This window comes from Miscanthus floridulus, chromosome 8 (genome assembly GCF_019320115.1).
Source record: "Miscanthus floridulus cultivar M001 chromosome 8, ASM1932011v1, whole genome shotgun sequence".
Lineage (NCBI taxonomy): Eukaryota > Viridiplantae > Streptophyta > Magnoliopsida > Poales > Poaceae > Miscanthus > Miscanthus floridulus.
The window spans coordinates 147,729,977-147,750,451 of record NC_089587.1 but is presented as its reverse complement, the minus strand read 5'-3'; the positions used below and the strand labels follow the sequence as shown (position 1 = coordinate 147,750,451).

Here is a 20,475-nt window from a genome sequence, read left to right as displayed (position 1 = left end):
CAGTTGTAGTTGGAGTCATAGATTCAGAAACAAATGAGAATTAGGATATGGTTCATGGAGAGACTGAGAGATGCTATAGGGAGTCCACCAGGTCTAACCTTCTGTACTGATTGTGGTCAAGCAGTGATGGCCGGTGTGAGTGAGGTATTTCCTAATGCAGAGCAGAGAGAGTATATGTGGCATCTTGTTCAAAATTTTAAGAAAAGGTTCCATGGAAAGGTGTTTGATGATCATTTGTGGGCATCATCTTATAGTTGGAACTCAATACCTTTTTGAGAAACACCGGTCAGCAATGGCAGCAGCTAAGCCTAGCAGCTATGGTTTATCTACAGTAGAACCATAAGAAGCTATGGACCAGAAGTCAATTTGGAGTCACATCTAAGATAGACTATGTCACAAATAATTTAGCTTGAGAGCTTCAACAACTGGATCAAAGGTGAAAAAGTCAGGCATTTGGATGACTTGCTTGATACAATCAGACAGAAGTTATTAATCAAATGGAACCACAGAAGGAAGATTGCAAGACAGATGTAGGGCAAGATACTTCCACACATTGTGGACAAGCTGAAGGAGCAAAGCAGGAACCTAGATAGTTGATGTCATAACTAGCGGCGATGGCATTGCAGAGGTGTGTGCAAGAGGAGGATCAAGCTTTAGATATGTTGTGAATTTGGACCAAAGGACTTGCACTTGTAGGGCTTGGCAGGTTTCAGGCCTACCATGTAAGCATGCACTGGCCTACATCACTAGCATAAGTAGAGAGAAAATTGAAGACCATGTGGACAACTACTACTCCGTGCAGAAGCTCAGGTCAGCTTATGAGGGTATCATCCCTACCATTCCTGATAAGTCCATGTGGCCCAAATCTAATCATGGCTTCTTTATGCATCCACCTCTTCTCAAATCAACTACTGGTAGAAGGAGGCAGACAAGGTTCAGAGGAGGTGCTGAAGGTGGCAACAAAGGCAATAAAGGCAGGCACTAGTGCCCTATTTGCCATGAATATGGACATCACTAGTACACTTGTAAAGATGAAGATCCTACAGACATTGCAACACTGCTTGCTGATAGGTGAGATTCTTTATTTTAGATTTTTGTGTTGGGTTGTATGTGACATACTTATTAGTATTGACAGTTTGTATTTATCAATTGCAGGGGAGCACCTAAACGGAAGAAGAAAAAGGCAACCCAGCCTCAACTGAAACAAGCATTGTTTCTGTTCCGACCAGAATGGTGTTCCCTGATTTGCCTCCTGGTACAACTGCCACAACTAAAGCAGCTGCTGGAAATAAGATGAAAACAACAACAGCAAGTTCTAAGAAATCAAAGAGCTCATCCTCTGCCTCAGCAGCTTCAATCAGGTAGGCTCATGTTCTTGACATTTTCCTTGTACTACATGTTTATAAGTCAACTAACCTAATACTTTTTTTGCTTTAGAAGATCTAGAACAGGCTCCAACGAGCCAGAAACTGGAAGCCTGCAGCCTGTGCCTTTGAGCATTTTGTTTCCCTGCTAGCCTAGAGCCAGAACCTCAGCATGTCAACACTACTGACGATGTCAACACAACTGAGAACAAAGGGAGACCCAAGACAACAATGAATAAGAAGTTAGTAGGAAAGCAACGCAATGGAGCCAGTCTTGCTATGAATACAAGAGCCAAGGTATCTACAACTTCAGATAGTCTTGCTATGGGTACCAGAAACAAAAGGAAGCTTGACATTTAGTTGTTGTCTGTGAGATGACTCAAAACTCCAGATATTTTGTAACTCATGTGGTCCGTCTATTGACCATAACCTGCATTTTGTAAGACCAAAACAGTGGTCTGTGCATGACCAAAACAATGGTCTGGTTTATGTCATGACCAAAACAATGGTCTGGTCTATGTCATGACTGGTTTATGAAATGCTGTTATGGTTTGTGAAATTTTCGTAACTGGTTTGTCAAATTTGTTGTTGTGGTTTCTGAATCTATGTAATTGGATGTCAATTAATGACATGCTGCAACTGAGAGAAAATGCATAGCAAATTTTATCCCGCTAGAATGCCAGACTCCCGCGTGGCGTCAAGGGCAAGTGGAAAATTCTGCTCCTGACGCCTAGACACCGGGGCAAAAGGGTCGTTCTATCCCTCCGTTACCGGCCGTCACGCGACGAAAGTGGCACAAAGGACCAGAAAAGTTTGCGCGAGGGACTAAGGAGGAGCAGCCAAAATTTATGTGGTAGAGAATAAATTAGAAATTTTTATAATGGCTGGTAGGTAAAAGTCTCTTTATGTATACCATTTACGGCTCTCTCATGCGGCCACGTCGCCAACATTTACCAGCCACAAGATCCACCATCTACGGCCTACGAACGTCTGTGTCCTTACTCCTCCAGATATTTCCAGCCCCTGCACACGGTTCTTCCTCTCTTGAAGATTCCGACGTGCTCTACTCGGCCGCCGCGATCGCAGCTGCGTTCATGCCCGCTGGCCGACCTGCTCCGCACAGTCGCTCCCTACGCGCCTGCCGCAGTCGTCCCCTCACGCTCGCCTCCAACATGCACCCGCATCGGCCGCCGCCGGCAGCGGCACTGTAGCTTCACATGTGCGTCCGTCGCACACGCCGCCGGCCTACGGGCTCGCCGCAGCCTCGCCCTAAACACCGACGTCAGGTTTCATTCTTTCTCCTATCTGTAATTTAATTTGGTTACCGTACTATATCTGGTGCCTCTCTTTTAGTCAGTCCTGGAGGCGGCGAGGCGCAGCGCATGGGCGTGCATGCCTGCCGCCACGTCTTCGCCAGGCATACGTGGAACGCCGAGCAGTGCTGCCCCGTCCTCTTCGCAAGGTCTCGCGGATGGAGGCCTGCATCTCATTTGTTGTTCCAATATTCCATATCAACTCTCAAATGCTCTATACTTGCTCCTCTGATCCATGCCGCTCTATAATTTCTCCTCTGATCCATGCCACTGATGTACTGTGTATATTTTTTCTAGGTAATACAGGTGATTTCAGTTTTGTTTTTGCCAAATGCCAAGATGAATATGTTCGCTCTTTATTATCAATCAATAATCTAACGTTTTCATTTTTCTAATGCTCGAGGAACAGACCATGTTCGCTTGAGCTACTTTTCAGCCATGGAACGGTGTTTTTCTCTCGCAACATTTCAGCTGTTTTTCTCTCGCAACATTTCAGCATAAGCATTAGCCTAAGCCAAATTTCAGCTAAGGTTACTCATTTTGTTGCATAACACATTCCCAGTGTGTTTTTGGTTCAGGTCATAGTTCAAGAAACATAACCAAACATTACTTTCGGATTTTCCTGATTTTTTTGAAACAATAGTAAAACAAAGTAACATATTAGCAGTAAGTTATCAATAGAGGGAATGTAATTTAGATTCTGCTTGGAATATGATCTGTTAGTACTTCAGAGTTTCAGACGATGCGATTGACTCTGAATATATTTCATACTATATTTTTCTTTTATTTTGTACTGTGCCACTTAAATTTGTATGCCTCTGCAGTTTCACATACACTATTTATATGGCAGGAGACGAGGTACCTTTGAAGCAGAGCAAGAACATCCGTCCATCTGACGACAATAATAAGAGTGGCACGGCTGAAGTGGAGTAGGAGGGATGCACTACCTGATTCTGTACTACCCAAATACAAGATAATGTGCTGACAGTTTTCGAAAACTTCACTAAATTCTTTTTTTTTCCATTTTGAATCTGGGCAGTCAAACAAATCTGATAAACTTCACAACCTTGCTAGACTATGTTCTTTAACCAAATTTGAACAAACGTTGCAATTTCCAAGTCACTTCCCTTATTCGCTTACTTTAACCAAATTTGTTACAATGAGTGCTAAACTTCACAGGAATGCAGTATAAAGGCCAATATTCATTTTTTTGGCTATCATTTCAACACTAAGTGCTTCGCTTACGTTTCTGTGCAGGTCATCCAAAGTCGCAAACTAAGATCTACTGTCATCATATACAAAAAGGTTGGCCAAACTCAGGAATTGGTCATGTCTTTTGCTAGATTACGGTTTAATACATTATTTCTTCCGTGCAGGCTTAGAATAAACATGTCACATGAACCTTTTATGATCTTTTTGTTTGGTACATTCACAGATATGTAACGCAGCGCCGATTGCTACGCTCACCTACCGCCCGCGCATTGCGCATGGGAACTGCCTAGTAACCATGGAAATAATAGAAAATGGGGCTCTTTCCAATACTTAATTATTGGGGTTAAGATATTGAGAGACTGCTGGAGAGGCTCTTATGCATAGTGAGAGAAAAAAAAAGAGAGTATCTCCTCGATCTCCAGTTCTCAACTCTCCTTACTTCCTTGTATAGTCATATAGATATGGATACTGCTCTGGTCTCACAACGCGTAAGGTTCTTACCGATTCTTCCCACGCTGCCATGCATGCCATTTATTATTTACTGGCCATTTTTCACCAGGCCATCACGGAGGTGTCTAGGTCAACTAATAATGTCTTTTGTCGTGTAATAATAATAAAAAAAGTCTTTTGCTGCAACGTAGGTCAATGTTTTCACCTCTTGTCTCGCCTCTGTATGGTATCGGTCCACGACGGCTGAGATGCCCAGCCAAATAAAACCTTAGCGAGATACGTGTTGCGCTCGTGCGAGAGTGCTTGCAATTTGCTGACGCATGTCGTCGCACATGTCTGAACACAAGTAAGCACGCATGTATGTACCATTCTAGCATCTGTCACGGTCTCGATCAACACTAAACTAAGAGAGATCGTCAGCCTGTTCGCTTGTTGGTTTCAGCCAGCCCAAACTAATCAGCCAACAGTGTTTTCCTCTCACAATAAACCAGCACCAGCCAGTCCAAACCAGCCCATAAATCAACCAGCGAACAGGCCGTGTGTAGCATGTTGAAGAAAGCTTCTGGTAGGGATCTCACACGCAACTCTAGTCGAGAAAGTAAACGGAATTGAATGAGGGTTTGGCGTAGCAGTTGACATTAGGTTTATTACCAATGACGCTCATTTCTGAGCACGCATCAGTGTCGTAGTAGCTGCATTCAAAGTGTATGGACTAAACATATGTACAAGATTTTAATTGCGCTGTAGTATGCACATTGAGTCCACCATCTTAAGATAAATGCGCTGTCTGTGCGCTCATTCATCGAGTATTGGAGAACACCCTCTTTGAACCAACCAAGACTAAATTAAAGCTCGTGCGTGCGTGGACTTCATCCGCGTCCGTGAAATATGCTTAGGGCACCCGCAATATTATAGCCAGTTATTAGTTCTAAACCAACCTTTTAAATAGTGCTAGATTTTAGCAATAACTCATAGTATGATTGAACCCACATGACATTCTCATACAATCTTAGAATATGTGTATGAGTCTAGCTCTTGATCAAGAGCTAGCTTTTCTCTCTCTTCTATTAAAATATAAAAAAAATATTTTGAACTAGCTTATGAGTCCGTCATTGCGGGTGCCCTTATAACAATACTGATATTAATTTGGACCTTAACCTCATCTGTGGACGTGGAGATATTATTATCTACAATACAGAGCCTTTTGAGTCTTGTGAAATTATCTGTTCGTCTTTTTTACTCCTTCATTCTAAATTATAAGACGTTTTGACTTCTAGTTGGATTGGAAAACAAACTATATAAATAAAAGAGCGCATGCAAATAAATAAGTTAATAGATAAGATTTGAAACAAGACTAATAGTAATTGATTGTCAAGTAGATTAGGAAGCAAACCCAAAATAAAGTGTCCATAAGCAATGCAACAAATAAGTATCTAAACTTGAAACAAACAACATTCTAGTTTCTTCTTGGATTGAACAGTAATATATATATGTTATCCCGCTAAATTAGAGTATATAATTTATAAAAGGGGAATAGTACTATACGTTTTCACATAGATTAGGGGCGTGTTTGGTTGGTGTCCACACCTCGCCACAATACGCCATAGGTCTCGCGCCTAAGCTTGGGCGTCTGTTTGGTAGGTTGCCGTACCTGCAGCGTGCCGCGACGCAGCCATCAGCCTGTTCACTTGCTCGTAAACGATCGTAAATTTCCAGCCGGGAACAGTGTTTTTCTCTCACACCAAACCAGCCAGCAGTAAATAATCCACGATACGATACGGCCTCCCGAACAGGCTGCATAGCAATGCTAGTTCATTTTTGTGCCACCAGTTGCCAAAAGTCTGGCGCACGATTTAGCCGCCGCATGTTTGGTGCAGCCGCAACAATGGTGTGGCACGCGTAGGCGGTAACCAAACAGAGCCTATGTACTAAATAAAGTGTCTAGAAAAATACAATCCGTAAGAACTAGAATTAGTATTAAAAACAAAAAGAATGGTAATGTAAGAGTCCAAAACCCACATATTAATTTTTTTGTTAAATTCTTGCTAAACCTCAAATTTGCCCTATTTCTCAATTCAATTGAGAAGCCCACGTTACGCCAAATCTCATGATCACTACTGGGAAGCCTCCATCACTACCGGGCTGGAATCCATGCCGGTAGTGAGGGATGGTCTATCACTGCCGGTTCATAGTAGAAACCGGCAGTGATATGTTCATGTCTATCACCGTCGAACTGGGTCATAAAGCGCGAGTGATATGCTGAGTGCCACTGTCGGTTTTGACCATGATCTGTCAGTGATACTCATGACATCACTGCCGGATCAGTGCACACTCGGCAGTGAATCGTTGAGTGCCACTGCAAGTCCAATACCACACTCGACAATTCTCATTTCTCTCACACACAACACATTTCTCACAAGTTATAAAACATCATATATATAGTATAACTATAAAGGACAAATTAGCTTAATATATAGTTAGCTGCATAATGAAGTGTAACACCCTCGTATTACACCGTAAATCATTTACTAAAACATATCATGGGCATCATGTTTATGTGTTAATGCAAGTGCTAAAGTGTGTAGATCAATTTCTGTAACTCGAAACGATCAACTAAAATACGGAGCGAAAGTTGATTCGATAGTCATGTTATATCACTTAGGGTTTAAAACCATTTTTTATTAAGCGAAAACGCTATAGAGCATGTGTATAATACTTAAATAAAGTTTGAAGTACAAACTTTATAGATGATAGTGAAATACTTGCGGTCGAAAAATGATATTACTAGCCAATATTTCCACTAGCTTAGAAATCGCAAATGGAAATCAAATTCAGCTAAAAAACTTAGAAATTTTCAAGTGTGCCGACTGCTAGACATTGCTATGTTTAGCAATTTATTGTGAGAGATTGGTTTAAGGAGTAGGGTAGAATTATGGCTTGTTTTAGTAGCCTAATATACCCTCTAAGGTATAGCAAAAGTGGTTTGGGGATTGGATCAACAGTTTAGACGTCTCGAACGCTTTAAAATCCATGCATAACATGAACTCGGGCCGTCTTCTTATGTTGGGCGCAGTCACCAGGCCGTCCTGCCCCGACGTCGCGGCATCGGTGCGTCGGGTGCGCACGCAAGCGCGCACGTGGCCACGCTGGTCGGTTGCTCCTGTCACAGCCTGGCCGTGGTGGGCACGCCGCTATCCGCCAACCGTGAGCCGCCGCGCCTGCCGCTCGCCTACGCCTGGCCGCCCTGCTGCCGCTGCCGTCGTGCCACCTGGGCTTGGCCGAGGCCGGCCGCAGCGAGCCGCTGGCCCTGCGCCCTGCTGCTCTGCCTCGCACTGCCGTTTGGGTGCCGCTGAGGCCGCGCTACGCTGCCGTCACGTCCGCACTGCCGGCACTACTCACGTTGCGACGCTGCCGCTACTATCGTGTCATCATCGCGTCCGCACTGATCCGCTTCACCTCTACGCTTTTGCTAGCCCTGTGCGTGTCGCCTCTGCCGCGCACACGTGGGTGAGCCGCCGTCGCCACGCCATTAATGGCACTACGACGTGCGGGCCACGTCGGTCGGACACGCGTACACGTTTTCCATAGCGCGGGGGCGTGGGCCTCCCATGCTCGCTGCGCACGTCCCGCCAAGGCGTGGACGAGTCGAGCCCACCTGTCGCACCGTCTCTCTCTTTCCCTCTTTCTCCCTCTATTTTCTACCGCCGTCGCGTCGTGTAACGGTGAAGCCAGAGAGTGAGCACCTCTCATCAATTTCTCGTGCTCGCGTCTTCGCCTTCACGCCCCCTCTCCAGCCGACCCCACCCCCGCCTTGACTCACGTCATGCCGAGCTCCAATTTTGGAGCTTTGCGCGCCGCCGTGCCGTTAAGGCCCTTTCGCCGCCCGCGTCGTGGCCAGTCTCCACCACTTCATCCCGTGCCAATTCCTCTGCACCACTAGCTATGGCTTCCTCTTTGTCGTGCGCATGCTAGTCGCAGCTCTAGTGCCACCTCCTCACCGCTGACGTGGCCGTGCCTTTACGGTCCACCGTTCACCTCACAACGCGAATGTGGCCATCCTCGCTCGGGTCATCTCTGGCCAAGTCGGCTTCTCGGAAAGGTCACTGGTGAGTGGTCGTTGCTCACCCGCTACCCCTACCGCCTTGTTGTTGCTGCGGCTCGCCTGAACGCTGTCGCCATTGCCATAGGGTGCCCACCGTCATGGAGAGGTCCCTCTATGGCGTCCTAGCTCGTGCAACCACCGCCCATCATCTCGTTCGAACCTTAGGTGAGTGTCGGCCTCGTAGATAGGTCAGCAAGGGCCTCGTGTGGCTGGCATAAGCACCAGTGCCACCTCTCGCCACGTCAGAGCGCGCAGGGAAGGCCGAGGACCTTGTCGTTGAAAAGAGGAGAAAGATCCGAGGGTTCTGTTGCAAAGTCGCTGTCTATAGAAATAGTAATGTGGACTGCGGGTTGTTTTGCTCATAGTCTAGGGGCGTTTTTGCAAGAGTGCCAGCCGCGCGGGCTTCCTCGCCGCAGGCCACATCCGCGCGTGGGCCGTGCCTCGCCTGTGGGCCGCGTTGGGCCAAAAGCGGTTTACCTCTTTCGTGGAGAATAGAAATAACTTTTCATTTATATTTCCGAGCTGATCTTTGGTAAATCATATAAAATCATATAGGTATTCAAAAAATTATGAAACTAATGTTGTTAGTTCCTAAAATTGTGCTCTATCTGTTGGTGTATTTAGTTCATATATATATTTGTTGATACCAGGAACTATTAAATCATTTGAGAGTGCTTAATATTATTAGGTTAAATATTGTAGGAATTTTTGTGGCAATATGGTGATAGTTGTAGCTTTGAAAATTTTATAGTAGCTTCATGGTATTATTATGTGCTCACTATAATTTTTGTAGCTTTAGAATAGACTTAACATAAGGGTAGTTAAATGCTCTTTGTTTCCAATATACATTAAATTATTAGTAGAAATAAAGATATATCCTTCATTTGTAAAGCTAGGTGTTTGTTAGTTGAACCTAACACTTTACTTCATGAAGATGATAGTTAGCTTAGTATCTTAGTCATTAGAGCTAGCTTAGTGTGGCAGAACCACCCGAAATAGCGTACTTACGGAGGCGCTTGTCTTCCACCAGACACTAAGCACCCTGAAAGCAACTACAGCGAGCGGTGTCCGTCGGGCACACCCCGAGGGAGAACCCGAAAGATCCACATTTTTCCCAACGATCTAATAATGAGAACGAGTTACAATACAAGTCCATCTCATACATTAGAGTTTCTTAAAAAGTACATTATTACAATACCAAATACATAGTACGGAATGATAAATAGCAGAATATTAAAAGATAACATCTAGCGATAAGATAACGAGGATTCCGTCTGAGCCCACCAAAAGGATCCTCTACACAAGGTACTCCTCAAGCATCACCTGCAATAGGGATAAATACACCCTGAGTACACAATGTACTCGCAAGACTTGTCCGACCAGTGGGAATACTTTCCCGACTCCAAGGAATATGCTAGGCTTTATGGTTGCTGGTTCTCTTTTAGCAAAAGCAATACTAATAGTGAGTCCTTATTGATACATTATTATCATCAGCCGTATTAAGTTTTCATCTAGTCAATCTATATAAGCACCTGTTCTACTTTCAAGCAAGAGTTGAGCAATCGATACTATTCCTTCTCCTTTTCCACTTCCAGTTCTTACTACGGTGCTAAACCGCAGACAAGCCATACCGGATAGCCCGGCGATTCGCGAATCAATGTGCCCAGCTGGGTGCCCCGAAGACACACGCCCCGCTTGTACCCCAAGCACAAGCAGGACTAACCCACCACTCTCCTGTCCCGGGTGTCCAGATCCTCGTCCAAACTTGGACTCCAAGCCCCCGCCCCTGAGTCCTGGACTCAGTGCGGTGCAAGGACCTCCACCACCTCCTCTTCCCATTAGTCGGTCCGGAAAGAGTCGGATCCGCGACAAGAGAGCAGCAAGTCTTCTCTGCGCCCATACCCAAGTATGTGCTCGGGACAATAATCTGTGACTTGCCTAGAGTCATATGCAACGACCAGTCCTTAATCGACACAGACAAGGAAAAAGTGTAACCGGGCTATGCCCTGTTGGCCGCAGGACACAACCCCTCATACCCACCAGTACCAAATCCACATCCCTGCCCGGTCACCATTTTCCTTTCCATTATTTCATCATGATATCATAGTCTAATCACCTATTTGCGAGTAACGGCAGGTTACTCACGCTACCGACATCCTGAGCATAGCAGCTACTCGACATGTACTAGTAGGATTCATGGTGGATATATTTATGCATGTAGTTTCCATAAAATGCTTGTAACGTAAATACAACAACAACAACAACAACAACAACAAAGCCTTTAAGTCCCAAACAAGTTGGGGTAGGCTAGAGTTGAAACCTAGCAGAAGCAATATATTCAGTGATCATTTTAAAAATAGGGGTTATGCACCGGGACTTGCCTTGGGCAGGTGCCGGGTCAGCAAGGTCAGTACCAACAGGCTCCTGGGCTCCCTCCTATGTGAAGAGCTCCTCCTCGTACTCCTCGATCACCTCGTCGTACTCCGGCTCGCAGACGGGTACGAAGTCTACCTGTTCGTGATCTACATGAAATGATGATGCAATGATTACACTACGGCAACAGCAACTCTAAATGCAAAAGTACATCTATTAAACTACTAAGTGAGATCTACCCACTAAAGGCTAAACTATGTACCAGCACCACTAACAAGTATGAACGTGACATACATTCTTACGGCGACTACGGATATTCCTACTCCTAATGCCAATTTACGATACATACAATAAAGCAAGGATAATAACTACGCTATTAAGCAACTTGCTCTACGGCTACCAATTTTACAGCAAATATATAAAGGCCTAAGGAACCTACTGTAACAATTTCAAAGCTAAAGCTATTGTCGGTTTGCCACAACAATTCCTGCAATTATTGATCGATATAACGCTAAGCTTTCTATTTAATTCTTATGAGCCTACCATCCTAACAGCTAACGGTGAACTAACTATACTAACAGGTAGATGGCATTTTTGCGAACTTAACAAACTTAGTTTCACTATTTTTGGACAACCATGCAATTTACTACGATTTATCGAAGTTGGATTCATAACAGAAAATAAATAAGCATTTCTATTCTTAGGAAAATAAGAAAACCAAATTCTCCATATCGGCCCACAACGCGCGCCTTGGCCCAGCGCGCCATCCCGCCCGCGCGCGACAGCAGGCCGCCGCGTGGCCCACGTGGAGGCGTGGCCCAGCCGGCCAACGACCCACGACGGGGGAGGCCTGCGCGCCACGACGATTATGCACGGGCACCCCCGAAGTACTACAAAATCACAGTGAGCTCTAAGACACTATTTCCTCTGTCTACCATTTTACAGCTGCACCCTCTCTATTCTACTTCTTCACTATGGCTACGTCCCTGGCCCCCAGGGCGCGCACCGACGTGACGGTGTGGGCATAGGAAGGCCACGCCGGTGACACCTGAGTCCCCAAAACCTAACTAAGGGGCCGATGAGTACCTCCAAGGTAGCACACATGATCTGGAAGTGGTTCGGCGAGCAGGGGCGTCATCCCAGAATCCCTCCCCGGCGGTGAGCCCAGACCTGCAATGGCAGAGGCGTTCCCGTAAGCCGCAGCGACAACGAGACAAACCAAACAGCTAATGAGCTCGAGTAATCACCCATGAAGACCCTTGCGGTGATGGTCTAGCCGGAGGAAGCTCGAGTAGTACTGGCCGCGTGTGCACCAACGAGGTGACAACGCCCGATGATGGCACAACCACGGCGGTTTTGGCTGGCCTGATGCGAAGCTATGGCTGCGGTGCGCGGGGTGCTCAGGAGGGTACGGCAAAGCTGTGGGTGCACTGAATCACTATGGGGTGCACTGAGTGACTGGCTCGCTATTGGAGGGCGTCCGCCCGGCCTTATGGAGCTGGTGGCATGGGATTACGAAATTTTAGACCTATGCAAAGGCATACACAGTAAGGTGGGGACGGGACGCAGCTAGATACCTAACGAAGCCGAGCCTAAGACGAATTGGAGTCTACTGCTACGGTCATGGTGAATTGAGAAGAATCACCTCGGCGGCCAAGGAGACAGCAGAGCAGGGGAGGTCATGGCTTGGCTCGTCTGCGGTGTCAACGCATGGGCCAACAACACCACTACAGGACAGCGGGATAGGCGAGCCATCTACACAGCCACTGCGGCAAGACGACGAGCATGGTATGGCGCCATCGTGTCGGGCAGTGCCAGACAATAGAGGCAGCGTGATCTCGACGCCGAGGTGACGGCGGGGTAGGCTGTCGCCCAGCGCACGAGCAGGCAACAAGAGGTCAACGGACACAGGACTGGCGGGACGACGGGCGGCATGTAGCGCGGGCCCAGCACGCTCCTGGCCAAGGCAGTGCAGAGCAAGGCATGGCGTGGCAAGTTTGGTCGGTGGGCAGCAGCGTGGCCGTGGTCGGTAGCGGGGCAGTAACGTGGCCGAGGCCGACAGCGGGTGCAGGCGGACCTGGCGCGCAAAGCCAGAGCCACGTGCGTGCCCGGCGGGATGGTGAACGCGGTGCGCACATGAATGTGGCCGGCACGGCAGAGCGCTGGCAATGCCAGCAGCGTGCCAGGCCAGCGGTGACCGTGCCCAGTGCCAACTCCAGTGACGCGCATGCTTTTTAAAGCAAGTAGAAAACTCATACACGATGCTCCAAAAGCCGAACTAACTATTCGATGCATAATAGGGTACATTAAGCTATCTATCATAGTCATGACATCGTGCTACTGCTTAAGCCGATCGCTCCACAGAGCTTGCCAAAAGTGGCATCATCGACCACTTTCGAAACTTACGCGAACGACGTTGAAATGAACGATTCCGCGTCGGAACCCAAACCCAGCCTACTCGAGGTACTAACCAGCTATCCTTGTCTGACCACACCTGTTTTACCACCGTTAGCCAAACATTCTTTAGCCCTTTCGTTTCCAGAACAATTCGATTACATAGTATTATATGAAACGTAACCACGGACTCATGTTTCGTATGATTGTTTCAAGTGCCGAACATCGAATTATACTTTAAGTCATACACATATGCACATGATTCAGATGCTTATGAAATGTTTAAGCAAAACATTACAATGTAACACCGGGGTGTTACACTTAGTAGTTTACCATGTGTATTCTTAATTTAGGAGCTGTTGTTGCTAAAATACTAAGTGTTGCATTATCATCGCATGCATGTAGAGAACGAGTTGGCGGAGATCGTGACCATCGAAGACCATGAGTTCAAGGAGGTGATCAAGGAGTATGAGGAGGAGATCCTCATGTAGGAGGAGGTCCTAGAGTCACCACTGACTGACTGAGCTGACACCATGCCCGCCCAAGGCAAGCCCCGGTGCATAACCCTTATTTTAAATGATCATTGGATATATATATGTGTGTGTGTGTGTGATGTGCATTTACGTTACATGATTTATATTGAAACTACATGCATAGATATACCTACCCAGGAGTCCTACTAGCATAGGTCAAGTAACTGCTATGCTTAGCCTATCGGTAGCGTGAGTAACCTGCCGTTACTCACAATAGGTGATTATTATTATCACTCTCTTGACAAAATGGTGAAAGGAAATAGAGACCGGACAGGGATATGGTACGGGTATTATTGGGTGTAAGAGGTTGTGTCCTGCGGCCAACAGGGCATAGCTTGGTTACACTGTTTTTCGTGTTCATGTTGGTTAAGGACCGGCCGTTGCATTAGATTCTAGTCAGGCCATAGACTTATTATCCTGAACACATACTTGTTTATGGGAGTAGGGAAGGATCGTTGCTCTCTTGTTGTGGGTTCCGGCTCTTTCCGGACCGACTGATTGGAGGCAGGGATGGTGGAGGTCTAAGCACCACACTGAGTCTGGGACTCAGGAGTGGGGCCTTGGAGTCCAAGTTTGGACAGGGACCTGGACCCCTTGATAGAAGAGTGATGGGTTGGTCCTGCTTGTGCCTGGGGTACAAACAAGGCATGTGTTTTGGGGTACCCAGCTAGGCTACATTGATTCATGAATCACCATGTAATATGGTATGACTTATCTATGATCTAGCACCATAGTAAGAACTGGAAGATGAAAGATGGTGAAATGGATCTAATTGCTCAACTCTTGCTTGAAAGTAGAACAGGTGCATACATAGAATGGCTAGATAAATGAACTAATCATGACTGCTAATAAGAACATCCATAAGGATTCACTACTAGTAAGGCTTTTCACAAAAAGGAAACCCAGCAAACCATAAAGCTTATCATATCCTTTGGAGTCGGGAAGTTATTCCCACTAGTCGGCTAAGTCTTGCGAGTACATTGTGTACTCAGGGTTTATTTACCCCTGTTGTAGGTGTAGCTTGAGGAGTAACTATTGAGTGGAGGATTCTTCTGGTGGACACAGACGAATCCTTGTATCTTATCGTTAGAAGTTTATCTCAATTCCGCTATTTAAATTCCACACACTAAACTTGGTATTGTAATAATGTATTTCTGAGAACTCTTGACGTATGAAATGGACTAAGTATTATAAACTCGTTCTCATTATTGGATCTTGGAGGAAAAATGTGGATTGTTTGAGTTCTCTCTTGGGGTGTGCTCGACGGAACCCTCTGATGTAGCTTGCTTTTGGGGTGCTTAGTGTCTAGTCGAAGACAAGCGCCAATGAAGGTGTGTTATTTTAGGCAATTCTACCATAGGTGGTACCAGAGCCAATAATGACTTACGAGTTTCATAACTCTTTTCAAAACCTAAAATTTGACCAACAAAAGTTTTGCAAAAAGTAGGATGCGATAAAATTATGTAAATAAGTTTAAGCCCTAGTAATATGGTCTATCTAGGATAGCGGCACTAGTTTTATCTAAATAAGTTTCTGCAGGTACACTAACTTACATTGCGTAAGAATCGTTTAGCGTACGGAAAGTGAGTGTGCGATGTGCCAAAATTTTTTGCGAATGCCGCTATATTCTGGCTTCAGTGAATGAGTAGGCCGATGCATGCATCATGAAAAGAAAATCTGCTTAAACTAAACTTCCCTCACACGTATAAATGGATTAGTGAATCGATAGGATAACTTAAAAGAATGTCTTAATAAAAAACTTATCATTTCTCTAAGTCTCTTGTTCCTAATCTAGAGGGTTGTCCCTAATGGTTGGCTCATATCTGTATATAAATGAACCTGAGGTTGGGTCGTGGGAGGACCAGTGCTAGGATGGGTCATGGTCTTGGCGAAGGCCAAGGTGAAAGTGGTTGTGGCAATGAGAACAAAAATGGGGAGAGCCACGAGGCCCCACCCCTGGCTCCTCCTTCGCCACCACCACCTCCAATGACCCATGCAGATATGATGACAGAGATGCTGGCTGCTCGGCGCGAGTCAGCCCTTGCCTTGGAGATGCTTACCTAGGCCATTTGTGGCTTCGCTCGTGGGGGGCCACGGAGGCAATGGCGGGAATGGGGGTGGTGCCCGCGGTCCCGAGGGGCCCTATTCTTACTAGGATTTCTTGAAGATGCACCCACCCACGTTCATGCCAACTACTGAGCCTCTAGATGTGGAGCATTGGCTTCGTATTCTGGAGCAGAAGTTTCAGCTACTCACTATGACTGAAGAACAGAAGGTGCACTTTACAGCGCAACAGCTATTGGGTTCTACCAGTGCATGGTGGGACACGTTCAATGCCATGTTGCCGGTGGATCACCATGTGACTTGGCAGGAGTTTACCGCCGCTTTCAGAGAGTACTTCATTCCTGCTAGTGTGTTGAACGGGAAGTTGATGGAGTTCCTGGACCTAAAGCAAGGGAGCATATCTGTGATGGATTTTGTGAACAAGTTCAACCATCTAGCATGGTATGCTAGGACCCACATCAATACTGATGAGATGAAGATGGACCATTTCTATCGTGGCCTCTCTTGTAGTCTGCAGAAGGAGCTATACACAGGGAACTACTAGACTTTTTGTGCTATGATGAATGCTGCTATTGTCATGGAGGGACTTCAGTGTGACTCTTAGGCTGAGTGGAAGCGCAAGGGGGTGATCACTAGATCTTCTAGTCACCCCCATGCTCAGAAGGTATAGGTTGTCAGGCAAGTGCCCTATCAGTCTTCGGGTGGGCAGTTGTTCCGTCAGCCTCAGCAGACCTACCAGGCACATCCCACTCAGTATTGTGCACCTACTCAGCAGGTGCAACCACAGCCTTAGGGACAGTAGGTTCTGTCTTGTCAGGGGTAGGGGAACAAGACAAGTGCTTGTTTCAAGTGTGGCAAGGAGGGCCACTATGCTCGGGAGTATCCACAGAACCAGCCTACGCAGTCTTCCCAGCCTTTAGCCAACTCCCGTCTGGTCAAGAGGACGATTATCAAGAAAAAGGTGCCCGTAAGCCGCTCTGGACAAGTCAACTTCACTGAGGCTAAGGAGATCTTGCAGAATAAACCTATGATGGCTGGTATGTTTACCATTGATTCCCACCCAGTATATGTGTTGTTTGATTCCAGTGCATCACATTCATTCATGAGCATGGGGTATGCACAAAGGCTTAATATATCTCTTATGGCTATTCCTATTGCCTATAGAATCAGTACCTCGGGTGCGCAGTTGTGCATTAATACTTAGATGGACACAGTCAAATTAGTGCTAGCCACTCACACTTACCGCCTTTGGTTCATGGTGCTACCTGGGCGAGGCATAGATGTAATTCTAGGCATGAACTGGTTGCGAGTTTATGGGGTAGTCATGGACCTTAAGTAGAGGGTTGTTGAGTTACAACTTTCTTCTTCCGATGATAGGATGTCTCTTCTTATGCTCTCAGATCCAGCCTTACCAGTTGTTGGTCATGTTAAAACTTCTCCTGATCTTGACTCTATTCCTGTGGTCTGTGAGTTTCTAGATGTCTTTCCTGAAGATCTACTTGGGTTGCCACCGGATAGAGATGTGGAGTTTTCCATTAAGTTAGAACCTAGCACTGCTCCTATTTCATGGTGTCCCTACCGCATGGCTCCTAAAGAACTAGCAGAAATGAAGAAGCAGTTAGAGGAATTTTGGAGAAGGGCTTTATCCATCCTAGTTCTTCACCATGGGGTTGTCCATATATTTTTGTGAAGAAGAAGGATGGTACTCTACATATGTGTGTGGATTACTACCCTCTCAATGCGGTAACCATTAAGCACAAGTATCATTTGCCTCATATTCATACTTTGTTCGATCAGTTGGCTAATGCCAAGGTGTTTTTAAAGATTGATCTTCGTTCTGGGTATCATCAAATTAAGATCTAGCCGCAAGATATACCAAAGACAGCTTTCTCTACTAGGTATGGACTGTATGAATACCTAGTCATGTCTTTTGGTCTTACCAATGCTCCTGCATTCTTCATGTATCTCATGAATTCGGTCTTTATGTCGGAGTTGGATAAGTTTGTAGTGGTGTTCATTGATGATATTTTGATATACTCTAAGAACAATGAAGAGCATGCACAACATCTTTAGATAGTACTGACTTGATTAAGGGAACACAAGCTATATGCCAAATTTACCAAGTGTGAGTTTTGGTTGGATCGAGTGCAGTTTTTGAGACATGTTCTGACACCTAAAGGTATCTCTATAGACCCAAGCAAGGTGCAAGATGTGTTAAATTAGAAGTATCCGAAGTCAATGCATCAGATCCATCAGTTCCTTGGTCTTGCTAGTTATTATCGGTGCTTCATTCTTGACTTCTCCAAAATAGCTCAACCAATAACCAAGTTGCTCTAGAAAGATGTTAAGTTTGTATGGAGTCCGTCTTGTGAAGGAGCTTTCCAAGCCCTGAAGGAATTTCTTACCTCCACTCCTGTTCTTGTCCAACCAAATATTGACAAGCCATTTGATGTGTATTGTGATGCCTCAAGGACTAGATTGGAATGTGTGCTTATGTAGGATGGATGTGTGATAGCTTATGCTTCATGCCAGCTGAAAAAGTACGAGGTGAATTATCCCACCCATGATTGAGAGTTGGCTGCTGTGGTGCACGTTCTAAAAATTTGGAGGCATTATTTGTTGGGAAATAAAGTGCATATTTATATAGATCACAAGAGCCTCAAATATATTTTCACTCAGCCTGAGCTGAATAGAGGCAACAGAGATGGTTGGAGCTAATCAAGGATTATAATTTGGAGGTTCATTACCATCCTAAAAAAGCTAATGTGGTAGCTGATGCTTTGAGCCAGAAGTCGTATCAAGTTGAAGAAGCACATTTGTCTCTCAACCATGCTGAGGTGCTAGCCCATATTTCTCTAGTCTCAGATTTACTTGAGCAAATTATTATAGAGCAAAGGCAAGATGTTTTGAAAATCCTGCATATCAAGGAGTTAATTGCCGAAGGGCATGGTCCACATTTTAGTATTGATGGTCAAGGTGTAGTGAGGTTCAAGAACAGATTAGTTGTTTCATCAAGTGATGAGCTTAGAAGAAAGATTTTGGATGAAGCTCATCATTCCAAGTTGTCCATCCATCTAGGAAGTAACAAGATATACCATGATTTGCACCACTTGTATTGGTGGTCAAATATGAAGCAGGATATCACCAAGTATGTCGCGGAATGTGACACTTGTGGAAGAGTTAAGGCAGACCATATGCGTACACCGGGATTTTTGCAGCCCTTGCCTATCCCTGTTTGGAAATGGGAGGATATTTCCAATGACTTTGTTGTGGGTTTGCACCGCACGACAAAGGGGTATGACTCTATTTGGGTCATTGTGGATCGCCTTACTAAGTTCGCTCATTTTCTCTCGATAGTTACCAGATATTCAGCCAAGAAGTATGCAAAGCTGTATTTTGACCAGATTGTGATCCTGCATGGAGTTCCTCTTACTATCGTCTCTGATAGAGGGTCAGTCTTTGTCTCTCATTTTTGAGAGCAACTCCAGAAATGTCTTGGTACTAGTCTCCTTATAAGTTTAGCTTATCATCCATAAACTGACGGCCAAACAGAAAGGGTAAACCAGGTACTTGAGGATATATTGAGAGCTTGTGCCATTTCTTTCCCTAAAAAGTGGGACGAATGCTTGACTCTAGCTGAGTTTTCTTATAACAATAGCTATCAAGAAAGCATTCGTATGGCAAGAAATGTAGAACACCTCTTAACTAGGTTGAGGTGGGTGATCATGGATGTTTTGGGCCTGATTTTATCAAAGAAGCTCGAGAGCAAGTCAGTATTATTTAGAGCCATTTGAAGGCAGCTCAAAGCCGTCAGAAAACTTATGCGGACAAGCGAAGAAGGCCCTTGCAATTTGAAGTTGGTGATCATGTGTATCTCAATGTGTCACCCATAAGAGGGGTGCATCGATTTGGCATCCGTGGGAAGCTAGCCCCTCGCTATGTTGGACCTTACTAGATTTTGGCCCGGTGTGGTTCTGCTGCGTACCGTATCTAGCTCCCGAAAATTTTGTCAGCAGTGCATAATATCTTCCATGTTTCCCAATTAAAGAAATGTTTGTGGGTCTCTGATGAAGCGGTGGAAATTGAAGGACTTCCTCTCTAGCCTAACTTGTCTTATATTGAGCATCCTCTTAAGAACTTAGATGAAAAAGAAAGAGTGACTAGAAACAATGTAGTGAAGTTTTATAAAGTTCCGTGGCAAAATCACTCGAAGGATGAAGCAACGTGGGAGCAAGAAAGCTATATCTTGAAGCATTATCCCCACCTTCTTTCTAGTTCACCTAGGTAATTGTTTAAATCGGGATTTATTTCTTATCTCTTTTCCCACACTAGGCACATAAAATCTCGGGACGAGATTTTGTTTAAGGGAGGTAGATTTGTAACACCCTCAGTGTTATACCATAAATCAATTACTAAAACATGTCATGAGCATCATGTTTATGTGTTAATGCAAGTGATAAAGTGTGTAGATCAATTTCTATAACTCAAAACGATCAACTAAAATGCGGAGTGAAAGTTGATTCGATAGTCATGTTATATCTCTTAGGGTTTAAAACCAATTTTTATTAAGCAAAAATGATATATAATACTTAAATAAAGTTTAACGTACAAACTTTGTAGATGAAAGTGAAATACTTGCAGTCAAAAAATGATATTACTAGCTAATATTT

At 45.1% G+C, this 20,475-nt stretch overlaps 1 long non-coding RNA gene across 1 annotated transcript; it reads left to right on the top strand.

Annotated features, from left to right (window-relative positions):
* Positions 1–2,430: 2,430 nt before the first annotated feature.
* Positions 2,431–4,365, top strand: LOC136473649 (uncharacterized). The gene is made up of 3 exons (XR_010762708.1): positions 2,431–2,650; positions 2,718–3,982; positions 4,113–4,365. It is a non-coding gene; the product is annotated as an uncharacterized lncRNA (long non-coding RNA).
* The last annotated feature ends 16,110 nt before the right edge of the window (positions 4,366–20,475 follow it).